Consider the following 20,311-nt stretch of genomic DNA (forward strand, 5'->3'; position numbering starts at 1 on the left):
GTCGTATATAAGGGGCCGCCTTGTGGGCGTCACCCAGTTAGCACCCGTCTCGGCACCAGGCTAGTTCTTAGCTTATTAAAGCCTTCTTTACCATTTTACTCTCTAAACGTCGTTATTGAGGGTACAACAGATACTCATTATCCAGGCCCACAGGGAAATGTTTCCTGCCAGGTTGGGCGAGTGTGGGAGTCATAATGACCTTCATGTGCAGGGTTCTGCTTAAAATGGCAGTCGGGCCCCGAAGACACCATACAAACCCAAAATGCACTTTTAAAGAAGAACCCTTCTGGCTTTTGATTAAGATCGCAAACCGGACTTCCGGGTGCGGCTATGCAGAGCTAGGTCGCATATTCGGCAGCTCCTGCTTGGAACGGACTTTTGGGCTCTTTTACAGGGCCCCCACGGCATTTGTTTGACATTTCCCGGTGTGGGAAGAAGGCGGCAATATTCCCCCGACAGTGTCCCCCAGGAAGGGTATGTCTCTTGGTTGCCAGACACACGCAGAAACAGTGAAAGATTTGGCTGCAACTACAGGATAAACAGGGCCTCTTCCAGCATGCAGGCGGGGGAAGGGCAAGCTTAAAGCTGCAAGCTGACCTGAGGGCCTGTATCAAAGGTGAATTCTAGCAGCAGAGGGAACAACTGTGAAAAGACCTCATCAAGGCCACTGAAGGGACTTCCGGTTGCGGTGATGCCTAGCTAGCCGCACGCTTCGGCGGCTCCAGCTCCGACGGACCTTCGGGCTCTTTTAAGAGCCTCAACGGGGAATTTTTCGACGACGCAACCCGGTGTGGGGCGTGTGAGAAGGGAGTCCCCCCCAAACGAAGGAGGAAAAAACCGGCGGCGGCGGCTGCAGCGCGAGGAATCGTCGACCAAAGGGTCAGAAAGAGAGAAGTACAAGATGGCGGCGGAGAAAGCGCAGGCGACATGGGGGCCTGAGCATGAAATTGTGAGACGGTGCGTGGAGCTGCTGAAGAGGGAGGTGCTGACCCCGTTGCTACAGGCAATTGAGGGGCTCAAGGAGACATTAAAGACCCAGGAGACAGAGCTCCGTGTGGTGGAGCAGAAGGTGACAGATATTGAGGACGAGATCCTGGGCCTGGCGGTTAAGACACAGACGCACGAGGCACTTCATAAAAAGTGTACTGAAAGGATCGAAGCCCTAGAAAATGGAGCGCGAAGGAAGAACCTTCGGATACTGGGTCTCCCTGAGGGTGTGGAAGGAGTGGACTGTGGAGCGTACGCAAGTACGATGCTGAGCTCACTGATGGGTGCTGAGGCCCCTACGGGCCCCTTGGAGGTGGAGTGGGCAAATCGGATTCCGGCGAGAAGACCAAAAGCGGGAGAACCACCCAGGGCGATAATCGTGCGATTTTACCGCCTTAAGGATAGAGAAGAGGTCCTGAGATGGGCTAAAAAGGTGCGGAGTAGCAGATGGGAGAATGCAGTGGTACGGGTATACCAGGATTGGAGTGCGGAGGTGGCGAGAAGGAGGGCGAGCTTCAACCGAGCCAAAGAGGTGTTGCATAAAAGGAAGGTGAAGTTCGGGATGCTGCAGCCGGCAAGACTATGGGTCACGTATCAGGAGAGACACCATTATTTCGAGACGGCGGAGGAAGCATGGACCTTCATCAAAGAAGAGAAATTGGATCGGAACTGAGGGACTGATGCTGCAGGAAATGTTATTGTTAATGTTACGGTGGAAGTTAATTGAGAAGTAAACAGGGAAGGGGGAGACATTGGGGAAATGTGGGCGCCGGTGAGGGGGGAAAGACGGGACATAGTTGGAGAATGGGGAAGGGGAGGGGGAGGGGAAAGGGAGCTGCGCCATAAGAGGCGGGTCAGGTAAAGGGATGTTCCCGCACCAGAAAGAATAAGGCGGGAAGACAGGCGCAAGGCGGATGGGAGTTCCCCACATGGGGAGGTCGAGGAGTGAGCAGGAGTAGCCGGGGTCAGTTGAAGTCAGCTGACTTACGGAAGTAATATGGGGGGAGCAATCAAGCTAGAAAGAGATCTAGCGGGGAGGGGAGGAGGGAGGGAGAAGGGGGGGGGGGACAACTGGGTTGCTGCTGCGGAAATCCAAAAGGAAATGGCTAAAGAGTGGGTGGGCGGGGATGGTGTGCGACGCTGGGGGAGCGAGCGGGAGCGCGGAGGCGGGATATGGGACTGGCCTAGAGAAGGTAATGGCTAGTCGACACGGGAGGGGGGCAGGTAGCCCCCTAGTGAGGCTGATCACGTGGAACGTGAGAGGCCTGAACGGACCGATAAAAAGGGCCCGAGTGCTCGCGCATTTGAAAGGACTAAGGGCAGACGTGGTTATGCTCCAAGAGACGCACCTAAAGGTGGCGGACCAAGTTAGGCTAAGGAAAGGATGGGTGGGACAGGTGTTCCACTCAGGACTGGACGCAAAGAATAGAGGGGTGGCCATTTTGGTGGGGAAACAGGTCGCATTTGAAGCAAAGAACATCGTAGCAGATAGCGGAGGTAGATATGTAATGGTGAGTGGCAGGCTGGAGGGAATGGAGGTCGTGTTGGTTAACGTGTATGCCCCAAACTGGGACGATGCGGGATTTATGAGACGGATGCTGGGGCGTATACCGGACCTGGAGGTAGGAAACTTGATTTTCGGAGGGGACTTTAATACGGTGCTGGACCCGGGGCTAGATAGATCCAGCTCAAGGACCGGAAGAAGGCCGGCAGCGGCCAAGGTACTTAAGGGGTTTATGGACCAAATGGGGGGAGTGGATCCATGGCGATTTCTTAGACCTAGGGCTAGGGAGTATTCCTTCTTCTCCCATGTCCATAAAGTGTACTCCCGGATAGATTTTTTTGTTTTGGGAAGGTCGTTGATCTCTAGGGTGGAAGAAGCTGAGTACTCAGCCATAGCGGTTTCGGATCATGCCCCACATTGGGTGGACCTGGAATTAGGAGAGGAAAGGGAGCAGAGAACACTCTGGCGATTAGATGTGGGACTGATGGCGGATGAGGGAGTGTGTGCAAGAGTGCGGGGGTGTATTGAGAGATACCTGGAGGTCAATGACGACGGCGAGGTCCCTGTGGGAGTGGTATGGGAAGCACTAAAAGCGGTGGTCAGAGGAGAGCTGATCTCCATTGGGGCCCACAAAAGGAAAACAGAGGCCAAGGAAAGGGAAAGATTACTGGGGGAGATTTTAAGGGTGGATAGGGAATTTGCAGAGACCCCGGAGGAGGAATTGTACAGGGAGAGGAGACGACTCCAGACGGAATTTGACCTTCTGACCACCAGAAAGGCGGAGGTACTGTGGAGGAAGGCACAGGGGAGGAGGTATGAATATGGGGAAAAGGCGAGTCGCCTGTTGGCTCATCAATTGCGAAAGAGGGCAGCAGCGAGGGAAATAGGAGGAATTAGAGACGAAAGGGGAGACACGGTGCGAAGGGCAGGAAAGATAAATGAGGTGTTCAAGACCTTCTATGAGGAACTGTATAGGTCTCAACCCCCAGAGGGAGAGGAGGGGATGCGGCAGTTCCTGGACCAATTGAGGTTCCCGAAAGTGGAGGAGCGGGGGGTGGTAGGCCTGGGGGCACCGATTGGGGTGGACGAGGTTATTAAGGGACTGGGAAGCATGCAAGCAGGGAAGGCCCCAGGACCAGACGGGTTCCCGGTGGAGTATTACAGAAAATATGTGGACTTGTTGGCCCCGTTGATGGTGAGGACGTTCAATGAGGCCAGGAAAGGGGGGACTCTACCCCCGACGATGTCGGAGGCGACGATATCGTTAATTTTGAAGAGGGATAAAGATCCGTTGCAGTGCGGGTCCTATAGACCCATTTCATTGTTGAACGTGGACGCCAAATTGTTGGCAAAGGTACTGGCATCGAGGATAGAGGACTGTGTCCCGGGGGTGGTGCACGAAGATCAGACAGGGTTCGTAAAAGGGAGACAACTGAATGTTAACGTGCGACGACTATTAGGGGTGATAATGATGCCCCCAGTGGAGGGGGAGGCAGAGATAGTGGCGGCAATGGACGCAGAGAAGGCATTTGATAGGGTGGAGTGGGAGTATTTATGGGAAGTGTTAAGGAGGTTTGGGTTTGGGAACGGGTTTATTAGCTGGGTTAGACTTCTTTATGGGGCTCCAACGGCAAGCGTAGTTACAGGTCGACATAGATCGGAGTATTTCCGACTATATAGGGGAACAAGACAGGGATGCCCGCTGTCTCCATTGTTGTTCGCGTTGGCAATTGAACCTCTGGCCATGGCGTTGAGAGACTCCAGGAAATGGAGAGGGGTGATTAGAGGGGGAGAAGAACACCGAGTCTCGTTATATGCGGATGACCTATTGTTATACGTGTCGGACCCAGCGGGGGGAATGATAGAGGTTATGCGAATTTTGAGGGGGTTCGGGGATTTCTCGGGGTATAGGCTAAACATGGGAAAGAGTGAATTATTTGTGATACATCCAGGGGACCAGAGTAGAGAGATAGAAGGCTTGCCTCTAAGGAAAGTGGAAAGAAACTTCCGATACCTGGGGATTCAGATCGCTAGGAGCTGGGGAACCTTGCACAGACTTAATCTGACACGGTTGGTAGAACAAATGGAGGAGGACTTCAAGAGGTGGGACATGCAGCCTCTATCGCTGGCGGGCAGGGTGCAAGCAATTAAGATGATGGTCCTCCCGAGGTTCTTATTTGTATTTCAATGTCTCCCTATACTAATCACTAAGACCTTTTTTAATAAAATAGACAGGAGCATCACGAGCTTCGTGTGGGCAGGGAAAGTTCCGAGAGTAAGGAGGGGGTTCCTTCAGCGTAGTAGGGACAGAGGAGGATTGGCACTACCGAACTTGGGCGATTACTATTGGGTCGCCAATGTGGCAATGATACGTAAATGGATGATGGAGGGTGAGGGAGCGGCGTGGGAAAGACTGGAGAGAAAGTCCTGTAAAGGGACGAGTTTAGAGGCGCTGGTGACGGCGCCGCTACCGATCTCACCTAAAAAGTTTACCACGAACCCGGTGGTGGCGGCAACATTGAATATCTGGGGACAGTGGAGGCGACAGAGAGGGGTGCGGGGAGCCCTGGTGGGGTCCCCAATCAGGAACAACCATAGGTTCGCCCCAGGAAGAATGGATGGAGGATTTCAGAGCTGGTTCCAGTTGGGAATTAGGAGGGTGGGAGATTTATTTATAGATGGGACTTTTGCGAGCTTGGGAGCATTGGAGGAAAAGTATAAGTTGCCCCGGGGAAATTTCTTGAGATATATGCAGGTGAGGGCATTTACTAGACAACAGGTGAGGGAATTTCCATTGCTCCCGACACAGGGGATACAGGACAGGGTGCTTTCAGGGGTGTGGGTCGGAGAGGGCAAGGTGTCAGAGATTTACCGAGAGATGAGGGAAGAGGGGGAGGAGTCGGTGGGCGAACTAAAAGGAAAGTGGGAAGAAGAACTAGGGGAGGAGATAGAGGAGGGTATGTGGGCTGATGCCCTAAGCAGGGTAAATTCCTCTTCCTCATGCGCCAGGCTTAGCCTGATTCAATTTAAGGTGCTACATAGAGCACACATAACGGGAGCAAGATTGAGCAGGTTCTTTGGAGTGGAGGACAAATGTGGGAGGTGTGGCGGGAGCCCGGCAAACCACGCACATATGTTTTGGGCATGCCCGGCACTGGAAGGGTATTGGAAGGGAGTGACGGGAGTGATTTCGCGGGTGGTGAAGGCCCGGGTCAAACCAGGCTGGGGGTTAGCTCTATTTGGAGTTGCGGAAGAGCCGGGAGTGCAGGAGGCGAAAGAGGCCGACGTTGTGGCCTTTGCGTCCCTAGTAGCCCGGCGCAGGATCCTACTCATGTGGAAGGAGGCGAAACCCCCCGGACTGGAGGCCTGGGTAAATGATATGGCGGGGTTCATTAAACTGGAGCAGATAAAGTTTGCCCTGAGAGGATCGGCTCAAGGGTTCACCAGGCGGTGGCAGCCATTTCTCGACCACCTAGGGGAACGTTAGAGGGAAGACAGATGACCAGCAGCAGCAACCCAGGGGGAGGGGGGGGGTTTAGTTTAGGTCAAAGATAAAGGGGTTTTGTTACTTGTGTATTGTTTAAAATTTCTGTATTGTTATTGTTGCGTTTGCTTTGTAAGAGGGGAAAAATTGTTGTTTGGGAAAAAAATTTCAATAAAACATTTATAAAAAAAAAAGATTAAGATCGCAAACCGTTTTGGGAAGGCTAGCTCGAATGCTCCAGGTTAGACCCGTGGGCCATTTTAATTAGCCGTTTGATTCCCGCCAGGCGAGCAGGGCTAAAATAAATCAAGTCTTGTCAATTGCATAAGCAAGCAGTGGCACAAGAACTGGACAGGTGGACAGAGAGTCTTTTCCGTTTTTGATGTCCCCAGCTAAATGAAACAGTCAATGGTTCACTATTAGTTGGCAGGTAGCAACGGCGGAGCAGCAGAAAGAATCTATTGGAGCCAATTCTGTTGGAATCGGGGTTGGAAAAAGTTGTCATTTCTGCAGGGTCCAGTAATGTCCATTTGTCTTCCCTTCTTCCCACCTCCTGAGTTCAAACACCTCATTTCCTTTTCTTAATTCCAGTCGGGTCTCAACTAAAAATGTTCACAATGCTCCTTATAATCAATCAGCATTGAACAGCAGAGCAAAAAGGTCAAAGAGATGGAACAGAATTTTCCCCAAATTAGTGTCAGTTTTGGTGTGAAAACCGGTGCGAATCCCACCAGCATGATCAGCACAATCTGGACCCCAATCATTAGGCACTTTGAAGAAAAATGTATTCACCACGTGAAAATCGTCACGGGAAGTAAGAAATGATTGACCTGCCCCGGGGGTTACCTTGGAAGTGCAATTAAGGAAGGGCTGCAGTTCAACAGATCCACTCAAAGTCAAGTCAAGAGGATGGTGCCCAAGAAGGGGCTGTTTAGCACAGGGCTAAATTGCTGGCTTTGAAAGCAGACCAAGGCAGGCCAGCAGCACGGTTCAATTCCCGTACCAGCCTCCCCGAACAGGTGCCGGAATGTGGCGACTAGGGGCTTTTCACAGTAACTTCATTTGAAGCCTACTTGTGACAAGAAGAGATTTTCATTTCAAATAAATGGAGTTTAATTTAGATAAATGTGAGGTGATGCATTTTGGCAGATCGAATCAGGCCAGGACCTACTCAGTTAATGGTATGGCGTTGGGGAGAGTTATAGAACAAAGAGATCTAGGAGTACAGGTTCATAGCTCCTTGAAGGTGGAGTCGCAGGTGGACAGGGTGGTGAAGAAGGCATTCGGCATGCTTGGTTTCATTGGTCAGAACATTGAATATAGGAGTTGGGACGTCTTGTTGAAGTTGTACAAGACATTGGTACGGCCACACTTGGAATACTGTGTGCAGTTCTGGTCACCCTATTATAGAAAGGATATTATTAAACTAGAAAGAGTGCAGAAAAGATTTACTAGGATGTTGCCGGGACTTGATGGTTTGAGTTATAAGGAGAGGCTGGATAGACTGGGACTTTTTTCCCTGGAGCGTAGGAGGCTTAGGGGTGATCTTATAGAGGTCTATAAAATAATGAGGGGCATAGATAAGGTAGATAGTCAACATCTTTTCCCAAAGGTGGGGGAGTCTAAAACTAGAGGGCATAGGTTTAAGGTGAGAGGGGAGAGATTCAGAAGGGCCCAGAGGGGCAATTTCTTCACTCTGAGGGTAGTGAGTGTCTGGAATGGGCTGCCAGAGGTAGTAGTAGAGGCGGGTACAATTGTGTCTTTCAAAAAGCATTTAGATGGTTACATGGGTAAGATGGGTATAGAGGGTTATGGGCCAAGTGCGGGCAACTGGGACTAGCTTAATGGTAAAAACTGGGCGGCATGGACTGGTTGGGCCGAAGGGCCTGTTTCCATGCTGTAAACTTCTATGATTCTATGATTCTAATCTAGCTTCATGCTTCACGGAGGGGGCTGCCGTGCTTGTTGGATGCCATTGAGGAGAGAAGGGCAACAATCTACCCACAGGTAGGCAGCAGACGCTCCAGTAAGGCCAGCAACCCCACCTGGGAGATGGTGGCCACGCTGGTCAGTGCCAGCACCCTGCACAAGAGGACAGGGGTTCAGTGCTGAGGGGAAATGAATGACCTCCTCCGTGCTGCCAGGATGAGTGCTTCTTGTTTCCTCTCACTACTCTCCCTCTCCGACAGCCCTCACCGTGCCATGTGGACCCCAAACACTGCCACCTCGCTGTGCCCCACCAACCGACCTGCAACACGCTTCCTCATCTCCCCACAATTCATCCCGGCTCACGCGAGCACCCACACATGCCAGGTATCATTGCCTCTGAGCTGGCACACTGCCGTGCACAACATCCCCAATTGGCTCCCTGCAGGATAAGCTTGTTCACAACCACTGCAAACAGGTGAAGACGGACGGTGGCATGGCGAGACCTTCGGGTCCTGACTCCTTTCAAGACTGAGCGTGCAGAGGAGGAGCTGAAGCAGGCCTGAAGAGGGCATGGGATGGGCTGGAGAGAGAGAAGTGAGGAGCATCTCCACTTACATCCATCTCCATAAGCTCACGTGAGTTCTGTCTCTCCCAGGCATTTGCCCTTGCTATGCTCTAATCCCATGTCCCTTCCCTTGCAGGAAAAATCACCCGAGCAGACTGGCCCATCCCCCAGCAAGGACCCAGTGCCAGCCAATGTGCAGAGTATCGAGGAGATCTCGGAGCAGGACACTGAAGAAGCTGTCACCTCCACCATCCACCAGCGCAGAGACAGACACGTTGGTGGCATTATTTGGGTCACTATCTGGTGAGCACCTCACTGCATCAGATCCACATCTGGCAGAGGCAGGGACGTCCCAGGGATTGGCCAGTCAGAGGTCTGCTGGATCCCAGGACTCAGATGTGCCCCAGCCAGGTGCCATGCCTCCGGGCACCTTAATCCCTCAGCTGCTTGAGATACAAAGACAGAAACGGGAGCATCAGGAGGGGTTGTCAGTGACACTGCAGTGGTTGCAAGGCCGACTGGAGGAGTGCCAAAGCCGTCTGTCGCAGGAGATGGAGCCAGCAATGTGAACCACCTAGGCCAACACAGCAAAGGTGCCATATGTAGCGGAGAGCCTGGGGCTTGGTATCAGATCCATGGTGGGAGGTGTCCAAAGCTTGGCTCAGGCCATGAACTTGATTGATCAGGGCACGAACCCAATGGTGCATGGCATCCACGAGTGCAGGGCTAGAGGACGCTTAGGCTTCTAGATCTCACCCCAGCTGCTCCTCCAGCCCATTGAGTGACCCAGGGGCCCACGAGCACTCAAAGGGAGGAGGAGCCAGTGGTGTGCAGACTGGGGCCTTCAACCCAGGAGACTTTAGGAGTGTCCAATCCATCTGACTCCCCCCTTCCAGAGAACTGGTACCTCCAGCACAGCAAACAGAACAGGGTGACACAAGAACAGCTGTGTTACCCGCAAGTAGGCCGGGGCGCCCCAGGTCCCTGCCCTGCAGTGAACCACTGCCAAGGGCATCTCAGGCATCGGGTGTGGGAGACAGCCGACTGCCTCAACCTCAGATGTGGATCCTGGGGACACACCTAGACATGGCAGGAGGGTTCATAAGGTTAAGCGATTATAGTTGCACAGAGTGGGCACGGGTGATGTTTGGGACTTTGATCAGTCGAGCATTTACTTTTGTATTAAAATTATCTGTAAGTGTATTAAAACTCACTTCAGTTGTTCCGGGTGCGGCTATGCAGAGCTAGGTCGCATATTCGGTAGCTCCTGCTTGGAACGGACTTTTGGGCTCGTTACAGGGCCCCCACGGCATTTGTTTGCCATTTCCCGGTGTGGGAAGAAGGCTGCAGCATTCCCCCGACAGTGTCCCCCAGGAAGGGTATGTCTCTTGGTTGCCAGACACGGCAGAAACAGTAAAAGATTTGGCTGCAACTGCAGGATAAACAGGGCCTCTTCCAGCATGCAGGCGGGGGAAGGGCAAGCTTAAAGCTGCAAGCTGACCTGAGGGCCTGTATCAAAGGTGAATTCTAGCAGCAGAGGGAACAACTGTGAAAAGATCTCATCAAGGCCACTGAAGGGACTTCCGGTTGCGGTGATGCCTAGCTAGCCGCACGCTTCGGCGGCTCCTGCTCCAACGGACCTTCGGGCTCTTTTAAGAGCCCCAACGGGGAATTTTTCGACGACGCAACCCGGTGTGGGGTGTGTGAGAAGGGAGTCCCCCCCAAACGAAGGAGGAAAAAACAGGCGGCGGCGGCTGCAGCACGAGAAATCGTCGACCAAAGAGACAGAAAGGGAGAAGCACAAGATGGCGGCGGAGAAAGCGCAGGCGACATGGGGGCCTGAGCAGGATGAAATCGTGAGACGGAGCTGATGAAGAGGGAGGTGCTGACCCCGATGCTACAGGCAATTGAGGGGCTCAAGGAGACATTAAAGACCCAGGAGACAGAGCTCCGCGTGGTGGAGCAGAAGGTGACAGATATTGAGGACGAGATCCTGGGCCGGGCGGTTAAGACTCAGACGCACGTGGCACTTCATAAAAAGTGTACTGAAAGGATCGAGGCCCTAGAAAACGGAGCGCGAAGGAAGAACCTTCGGATACTAGGTCTCCCTGAGGGTGTGGAAGGAGTGGACTGTGGAGAGTACGCAAGTAAGATGCTGAGCTCACTGATGGGTGCTGAGGCCCCTGCGGGCCCCATGGAGGTGGAGTGGGCAAATCGGATTCCGGCGAGAAGACCAAAAGCGGGAGAACCACCGAGAGCGATAATCGTGCGATTTTACCGCCTTAAGGACAGAGAAGAGGTCCTGAGATGGGCTAAAAAGGTGCGGAGTAGCAGATGGGAGAATGCAGTGGTACGGATATGCCAGGATTGGAGTGCGGAGGTGGCGAGAAGGAGGGCGAGCTTCAACCGAGCCAAAGAGATGTTGCATAAAAGGAAGGTGAAGTTTGGGATGCTGCAGCCGGCAAGACTATGGATCACGTATCAGGAGAGACACTATTATTTCGAGACGGCGAAGGAAGCATGGTCCTTCATCAAAGAAGAGAAATTGGACCGGAACTGAGGGACTGATGCTGCAGGAAATGTTATTGTTATTGTTATTGTTTTTGTTAATGTTACGGTGGAAGTTAATTGAGAAGTAAACAGGGAAGGGGGGAGACATTGGGGAAATGTGGGCGCCGGTGAGGGGGGAAAGACGGGACATAGTCGGAGAATGGGGAAGGAGAGGGGGAGGGGAAAGGGAGCTGCGCCATAAGAGGCGGGTCAGGTAAAGGGATGTTCCCGCGCCAGAAAGAATAAGGCGGGAAGACAGGCGCAAGGCGGATGGGAGTTCCCCCACACGGGGGGGGTCGAGGAGTGAGCAGGAGTAGCCGGGGTCAGTTGAAGTCAGCTGACTTACGGAAGTGACATGGGGGGAGCAATCATGCTAGATAGGGATCTAGCGGGGGGGGGGGGGGGGGGGGGGGGGGTGAGGGGGAGGGGGGGGGGGACAACTGGGTTGCTGCTGCGGAAATCCAAAAGGAAATGGCTAAAGAGTGGGTGGGCGGGGATGGTGTGCGACCTCTGGGGGAGGAAGCGCGGAGGCGGGATATGGGACTGGCCTAGAGAAGGTAATGGCTAGTCGACACGGGAGGGGGGCAGGTATCCCCCTAGTGAGGCTGATCACGTGGAACGTGAGAGGCCTGAACGGACCGATAAAAAGGGCCCGAGTGCTCGCGCATTTGAAAGGACTAAGGGCAGACGTGGTTATGCTCCAAGAGACGCACCTAAAGGTGGCGGACCAAGTTAGGCTAAGGAAAGGATGGGTGGGACAGGTGTTCCACTCAGGACTGGACGCAAAGAACAGAGGGGTGGCCATTTTGGTGGGGAAACGGGTAGCATTTGAAGCAAAGAACATCGTAGCAGATAGCGGAGGTAGATATGTAATGGTGAGTGGCAGGCTGGAGGGAATGGAGGTCGTGCTGGTTAATGTGTATGCCCCAAATTGGGACGATGCGGGATTCATGAGACGGATGCTGGGGCGTACACCGGACCTGGAGGCAGGAAACTTGATTTTAGGAGGGGACTTTAATACGGTGCTGGACCCGGGGCTAGATAGGTCCAGCTCAAGGACCGGAAGAAGGCCGGCAGCGGCCAAGGTACTTAAGGGGTTTATGGACCAAATGGGGGGAGTGGATCCATGGCGATTTCTTAGACCTAGGGCTAGGGAGTTTTCCTTCTTCTCCCATGTCCATAAAGTGTACTCCCGGATAGATTTTTTTGTGTTGGGAAGGTCGTTGATCTCTAGGGTGGAAGAAGCTGAGTACTCAGCCATAGCGGTTTCGGATCATGCCCCACATTGGGTGGACCTGGAAGTAGGAGAGGACAGGGAGCAGAGAACACTCTGGCGATTAGATGTGGGACTGATGGCGGATGAGGGAGTGTGTGCAAGAGTGCGGGGGTGTATTGAGAGATACCTGGAGGTCAATGACGACGGCGAGGTCCCTGTGGGAGTGGTCTGGGAAGCATTAAAAGCGGTGGTCAGAGGAGAGCTGATCTCTATTAGGGCCCACAAAAGGAAAACAGAGGCCAAGGAAAGGGAAAGATTACTGGGGGAGATTTTAAGGGTGGACAGGGAATTTGCAGAGACCGCGGAGGAGGAATTGTACAGGGAGAGGAGACGACTCCAGGCGGAGTTTGACCTTCTGGCTACCAGAAAGGCGGAGGTACTGTGGAGGAAGGCACAGGGGAGGAGATATGAATATGGGAAAAAGGCTAGTCGCCTGTTGGCGCATCAATTGCGAAAGAGGGCAGCAGCGAGGGAGATAGGAGGAATTAGAGACGAAAGGGGAGACACGGTGCGAAGGGCAGGAAAGATAAATGAGGTGTTCAAGATCTTCTATGAGGAACTGTATAGGTCTCAACCCCCAGAGGGAGAGGAGGGGATGCGGCAGTTCCTGGACCAATTGAGGTTCCCGAAAGTGGAGGAGCAGGAGGTGGCAGGCCTGGGGGCGCCGATTGAGGTGGACGAGGTTATTAAGGGACTGGGAAGCATGCAAGCAGGGAAGGCCCCGGGGCCAGACGGGTTCCCGGTGGAATATTACAGAAAATATGTGGACTTGTTGGCCCCGTTGATGGCGAGGACGTTCAATGAGGCCAGGGAAGGGGGGACTCTACCCCCGACGATGTCGGAGGCGACGATATCGCTAATTTTGAAGAGGGACAAAGATCCGTTGCAGTGCGGGTCCTATAGGCCTATTTCACTATTGAACGTGGACGCCAAATTGCTGGCAAAGGTACTGGCATCGAGGATAGAGGACTGTGTCCCGGGGGTGGTGCACGAAGACCAGACAGGGTTCGTAAAAGGGAGACAACTGAATGTTAACGTGCAACGACTATTAGGGGTGATAATGATGCCCCCAGTGGAGGGGGAGGCAGAGATAGTGGCGGCAATGGACGCAGAGAAGGCATTTGATAGGGTGGAGTGGGAGTATTTATGGGAAGTGTTAAGGAGGTTTGGGTTTGGGAACGGGTTTATTAGCTGGGTTAGACTTCTTTATGGGGCTCCAACGGCAAGCGTAGTTACAGGTCGACATAGATCGGAGTATTTCCGATTATATAGGGGAACAAGACAGGGATGCCCGCTATCTCCATTGTTGTTCGCGTTGGCAATTGAACCTCTGGCCATGGCATTGAGAGACTCCAGGAAATGGAGAGGGGTGATTAGAGGGGGAGAAGAACACCGAGTCTCGTTATACGCAGATGACCTATTGTTATATGTGTCGGACCCAGCGGGGGGGATGATAGAGGTTATGCGAATTTTGAGGGGGTTCGGGGAATTCTCGGGGTATAGGCTAAACATGGAGAAGAGTGAATTATTTGTGATACATCCAGGGGACCAGAGTAGAGAGATAGAAGGCTTACCGCTAAGGAAAGTGGAAAGAAACTTCCGATACCTGGGGATTCAGATCACTAGGAGCTGGGGAACCTTGCACAGACTTAATCTGACACGGCTGGTAGAACAAATGGAGGAGGACTTCAAGAGGTGGGACATGCAGCCTCTATCGCTGGCGGGCAGGGTGCAAGCAATTAAGATGATGGTCCTCCCGAGGTTCTTATTTGTATTTCAATGTCTCCCTATACTAATCACCAAGACCTTTTGTAATAAAATAGATAGGAGCATCACGAGCTTCGTGTGGGCAGGGAAAGTTCCGAGAGTAAGGAGGGGGTTCCTTCAGCGTAGTAGGGACAGAGGAGGACTGGCACTACCGAACTTGGGTGATTACTATTGGGCCGCCAATGTGGCAATGATACGTAGATGGATGATGGAGGGTGAGGGAGCGGCGTGGAAAAGACTGGAGAGAAAGTCCTGTAAAGGGACGAGTTTAGAGGCGCTGGTGACGGCGCCGCTACCGTTCTCACCTAAAAAGTTTACCACGAACCCGGTGGTGGCGGCAACACTGAATATCTGGGGACAGTGGAGGCGACAGAGAGGCGTGCGGGGAGCCCTGGTGGGGTCCCCTATCAGGAACAACCATAGGTTCGCCCCAGGAAGAATGGATGGAGGATTTCAGAGCTGGTACCAGTTGGGAATTAGGAAGGTGGGAGATTTATTTATAGATGGGACTTTTGCGAGCTTGGGAGCATTGGAGGAAAAGTATAAGTTGCCCCGGGGAAATTTCTTGCGATATATGCAGGTGAGGGCGTTTACTAGACAACAGGTGAGGGAATTTCCGTTGCTCCTGACACAGGGGATACAGGACAGGGTGCTTTCAGGGGTGTGGGTCGGAGAGGGCAAGGTGTCAGAGATTTATAGAGAGATGAGGGAAGAGGGGGAGGAGTCGGTGGGCGAACTAAAAGGAAAGTGGGAAGAAGAATTAGGGGAGGAGATAGAGGAGGGTATGTGGGCTGATGCCCTAAGCAGGGTAAATTCCGCTTCCTCATGCGCCAGGCTTAGCCTGATTCAATTTAAGGTGCTACATAGAGCACACATAACGGGGGCAAGATTGAGCAGGTTCTTTGGAGTGGAGGACAAATGTGGGAGGTGTGGCTGGAGCCCGGCAAACCACGCACATATGTTTTGGGCGTGCCCGGCACTGGCAGGGTATTGGAAGGGGGTGACGGGAGTGATTTCGCAGGTGGTGAAGGCCCGGGTCAAACCAGGCTGGGGGTTAGCTCTATTTGGAGTTGCGGAAGAGCCGGGAGTGCAGGAGGCGAAAGAGGCCGATGTCGTGGCCTCTGCGTCCCTAGTAGCCCGGCGCAGGATCCTACTCGTGTGGAAGGAGGCGAAACCCCCCGGACTGGAGGCCTGGGTAAATGATATGGCGGGGTTCATTAAACTGGAGCAGATAAAGTTTGTCCTGAGAGGATCGGCTCAAGGGTTCACCAGGCGGTGGCAGCCATTTCTCGACTACCTAGGGGAACGTTAGAGGGAAGACAGATGACCAGCAGCAGCAACCCAGGGGGAGGGAGGGGGGGGGGGGAGGGGGGGGTTAGTTTAGTTTAGGTCAATAGACAATGGGGTTTTGTTACCTGTGTATTGTTAAAAAATTCTGTTTTGTTATTGTTTCGTTTGCTTTGTAAGAGGGAAAAATTGTTGTTTGGAAAAAAATTTCAATAAAATATATATTTTTTTAAAAACTCACTTCAGTTCACCACTTCTAAGCTGTCCGATCACCACTGATTTCTGAATAGAATGGCACATCTCACCTTAGAGATGCATTTGGACGTACAGCACCTCCATCCTCTCTATGTAATGATGTCATCTCGGTGCAAGTGTTTAACGCGCAGTGATAGGACTCAGTAATGATGCAGGGATCGACTAACCGAAACCCCATCCGCCTGAGACTGCATCAGGAGAGGTGATTGACTCCGCGCATCACCACTCTCTGGTGACCCAGGCAACAGCGAGTCCGCGAGCTGGCATCACACGCACAGGAGTCAGGACATACGCAGCATCTCTGAGAAGCAGCACAAACCATTTCTGACTGCAAGTCATCATTGCAAGTCAATAAATGGGCAGCTGGCACTCATGTACTCCCCATCACCAGCCTGCTGACCTGTGACTCCTTGCACCCCTTTGCCACACCCCGGACGCATAGGTGTGGCAACATCCTGAAGGGGCACCCAAGAGTCCTCCCTAATCATGGTTCTCCTGGTACTGTGCGGCGATGAGGGCGCCTCTAGCCCTCCTGCCCATGCGTACTCTCACTTCCGCATGGCCTCTTCCACAGGCTTCCCCTCGGTGTCCCCCTCGACTTCCTCCTCCCCTGAGGAGATGGGACCGCTCCTCCAGATGCTCTTCTCAGAGCTCCTCATCTCGTTGCAGAGCCAGATTGTGGAGAGCGCAGAACACCACCACATCGCAGGAGACCCTCTGAGGGATTTATTTCAAGGCTCTACCAGACCTGAGCGGGCATTGGAAACCCACCTTGAGGATCTCGATGGTCGGCTCAATCACTGTGCGAATTGCAGTGTATGCCACGAGATAATGACTATCTGCTACAATCTGCGGCCTCCACGCTGGCAGCATCAGCCTAGCCCTGAAGGGGCAACCCTTGTCACCAAGGATAGCTGCTAGCTCTACTGGCTCCATCGCAATGTCATCAATAAACCTGTGAGGGGATAGAGACAGAGAGATTTGTTTTCCACCCAGCCCTGACCCATTGGCCATCTTTACCTGGGAGCAGCGCTCGCTCACTCAATAATATCAATTACCGTCCCTTCTCCAAAACAGGGCAGTTCCTTGGCTTTTCCCTCGTCCACTCAGACTTGCAGCTAGCCATCAGTCTAGGGCTGCCTTCCCCTCTGCGTGGGACCACTGGAGGATCTTTCAGGAGAGACTGGTCTTTTATCATCGTTCCTGGACATGGACATCTGGACAGTGAGGTGGACGTTGGGAAGGGTGAGGGGGGAATGAAGGGGATCGTATATGTGGGAGTTGGGGGCCCTGGGAGATGTGGGCCTCTTGGGCCTCATCTCCCACGCACCAGCTGCCAGCCTTGACATCGAAAGCTGAGAGCCAGCCTTATCTATCAGAGTACGGAAGCACCCTGGTTATTCAGGTGGAAGCCTTCAGCAAGTTTATTGCCACTGTCATAATATACACCAGTACATCATGGTGCAGATACACACACACTGATGGACACACAGCAAGACCAATCAACACACACAACACCGCAGCCAATCACCAGTTAGAGCACACTCACTATAAAGACAGGGGGCATCAGAGTTCCCGCTCATTCGGGATGCAGCCTCCTAGAAGGACAGAGCTTACAGCTTACAGCACAGAGCTTCACCATGTGCTGAGTGCATAGACTGGTACGGGCAGGCATAGGTCTTTAGTTTAATCTAACATTGTGTTAACCCACAGTGAAAGTATGTTCTTATGTTTCTAACTTAATAAAATAGTGTTGCACTATTTTAAGTGTTGGTGGCCTGTATGTGTTCCACGGATCCAGAGCACCCAACATATCAGCCACCATCCCTCCAAACATGAAATCACTACAGTTATTCCTCAGCTGCAGCCAGCTCTCCGACCGCCCCCCCCCCCCCCCCCCCTAAATACCCCCTCCCCAAAGGAGGAGGCTGCAGGTAGCATTGTCCTGTGTGTTCATGGCCATCCAGTCCATCTGGCCAGGCTACATGTCAGTCAAAGTCAGTCACAGACCCCGGCAGCTGCCCCTTCGTGCTCACCCCGCCCAAGCTACCTGGTGCCCTCCCTCCCCTCGGACTCCCTGATGGGCAGTGATGGCATTCACTCTCACTCTCACTCTCACCTCCCTCTCGGAGATCATAGTGCCAGGCTCCCATTTTTAAGCAGCAATAATAATTTGCACTGGCGTATGGCCGACATGGTGGCGTAGTGATTAGCACTGGTCCCTCACTGTGCCAGGTTCCTATTTAATATGGGAACAATAATTTGCACTGTTGTATGACCAGCACGGTGGCACAGTGATTAGCAATGCTGCCTCACAGCGCCAGGAATCCGGGTTCAATTCCAGCCTTGGGTCTGTTTGGAGTTTGCACGTTCCCCCGTGTCTGCGTGGGTTTCCTCCGGGTGCTCAGGTTTCCTCCCACAGTCCACAGATATCCGGGTTAGGTGGATTGATCATGCTAAATTTCCCCTTAGTGTCCAAGCGGTTAGGTGGGGTTACAGGGATAGAGCATAGAAGTGGGGCCAGGTAGGGTGCTCTTTCAGGGTTGGTGCAGACTTGATGGGCCGAAAGGCCTCCTTCTGCACTGTAGGAATTCTATGGTTCTGTGAACATCATGGATTGTGGATGGGAAGATAGATCGGGCCTGGAAGCTGCGTCGTGAAGCCCGTTAATGATATGCTAATCAGGATCACGCACTTCCTGTGCGCGAACCTGATTTCATCATCAGAGGGGGGTGCTGGGAAGATCGGGTTGGGAAATCCCGCCGGCGCAAATCTCGGTTTTGGCCTCACACGAGATTTAGTTGCCATTACTGGATTTGCACCTGCGGCTAGTGCGGCTGCTAAATCGCGGCCTAGACCTACTGGCTTAAAGAAATTTGTTGCGTCTTGTCACCTCATTATTCTGATACTTCAGTCGTCAAGAGTTGGCATTAAAATTGTATCAATTTGATGTTAGCAACTTGGGTGATTCAAGTGAAACTTTGCTGCGCTACTGCAATAATTAATATTCCCTTAATTATTTGCAAATTCCACACAGGTTCCTTATAGCTCCTAGAATAAAATATCTCATATTGAGTTGCACAGGATAAAGCATGAATAGGGGATAGATCAGACACCTCATTGATGTTGCTGGGAGCAAACCCTGTTCAATAATCCATAGTTTTAAATGAAGTGACGATTATTTTTTCTGTCTGGCCCATGCTTCAGTGGCCACTGCTGCTCAAGGAGACAATTTACAAATTTGCTGCTGGAAATCTAGAAATCCGGCACCAAGCTTCCACAAACTTGAACGGAAACAACTCAGTACAAAACACGTCCGTCGTGCAATGGTTTAAATTTGGAAAGAGGTAGAACTGGGAGGTTTGATGTAAGTCCAGTTAATTCATTCCCCCTTTGCCCGACTGTTTTCATGACTCATACAAACCTACTGAGCAAGCAGCCATTTCAGACAGTTTAGTACAGTAGACTGCAGACCTCACAAAGCACTGGTCTCCTAATCTGTGCCTACAGACATACGAATGGAGTAGGACACTTGGCCCCTTGAGCCTGCTCCGCCATTCGATAAGGCCATGGCTGGTCTGGGCGGAATCTCCAGTTCCCCAGCAGTGTGTTTCTTGGTGGCACACCGTTCGCTGGAGGCAGGATTCTATACTCCTGCTGTTTGCCAATGGGATTTCCATTGATTCACCTCCCACCGCCGGGAAACCCACGGGCGGGAGCGCTCTGCCTGCATGAAGAGTGAATCGCAACAGCCGAGAAATCTGGCTCTGACTGTAACCTCAATTTCACATTCCCGCCTCCCCCTGATAACCTTCCACCCAATTGCTTACCAAGAATCCCTCTATCTCTGCCTGAAAAACAATGGAGTTTGAGACAATTCACACCTCTTTAACCTGGGATTACCCCTTTCTCTGGATCTGTAAAAACTTCATTACCTGCAAATGCTCGCATTCAAAGTATTGTCTTGCATCTTTGACTTTGTCAATATATATGTTTCTGGAACCTACCTCTTCATTCACATGAGGAAGGAGCAGTTCTCCGAAAGCTAGTGATTTGAAACAAACCTGTTGGAGTTTAACCTGTTGTTGTAAGGCTTCTTACTTTACTCACCCCAGTCCAACGCCGGCATCGCCACATCTTAAAAATATTCAAGGACTCTGCTCGTGTTACGGCTTCCTGTTGCCTCAAGGTAAGTATGAGTGCTGCACATTTGCAGCTTGGCTTTCTGCAGCCTGCTGCGGAAGTGGAAAGAGCTGATAATCAACTGTTATGTATCAAAGTAACACCATTGGCTGGTGTAATGTCACTCGTTACGCATTGATGTCATCGGAGCGTTTCGTGGGCTTTTGTGGAGTTCACCATTGTACCCAGTTTGAGCAGCATCTTGTAAAGGGCGGCACGGTAGCACAGTGGTCAGCACTGTTGCTTCACAGCGCCAGGGTCCCAGGTTCGATTCCCGGCTTGGGTCACTGTCTGTGCGGAATCTGCATGTTCTCCCCGTGGCTGCGGGGGTTTCCTCCGGGTGCTCCCGTTTCCTCCCACAAGTCCCGAAAGATGTGCCTGTTCGGTGAATTGGACATTCTGAATTCTCCCTCTCTGTACCTGCACAGGCGCCAGAGTGTGGCGACTAGGGGATTTTCACAGTAACTTCATTGCAGTGTTAATGTAAGCCTACTTGTGACAATAAAGATTATTATTATAAATAAA

General features: G+C 52.3%; 1 protein-coding gene across 4 annotated transcripts in view; it reads right to left on the reverse strand.

Moving 5' to 3' along the window:
• The window catches only part of LOC140391704 (unconventional myosin-XVIIIb-like), a 546,871-nt gene that overhangs the window by 228,802 nt on the left and 297,758 nt on the right, over positions 1-20,311 (reverse strand). The gene's annotated exons all lie outside the window — the stretch shown is intronic.

The sequence above is a fragment of the Scyliorhinus torazame genome, chromosome 1, assembly GCF_047496885.1.
Source record: "Scyliorhinus torazame isolate Kashiwa2021f chromosome 1, sScyTor2.1, whole genome shotgun sequence".
Lineage (NCBI taxonomy): Eukaryota > Metazoa > Chordata > Chondrichthyes > Carcharhiniformes > Scyliorhinidae > Scyliorhinus > Scyliorhinus torazame.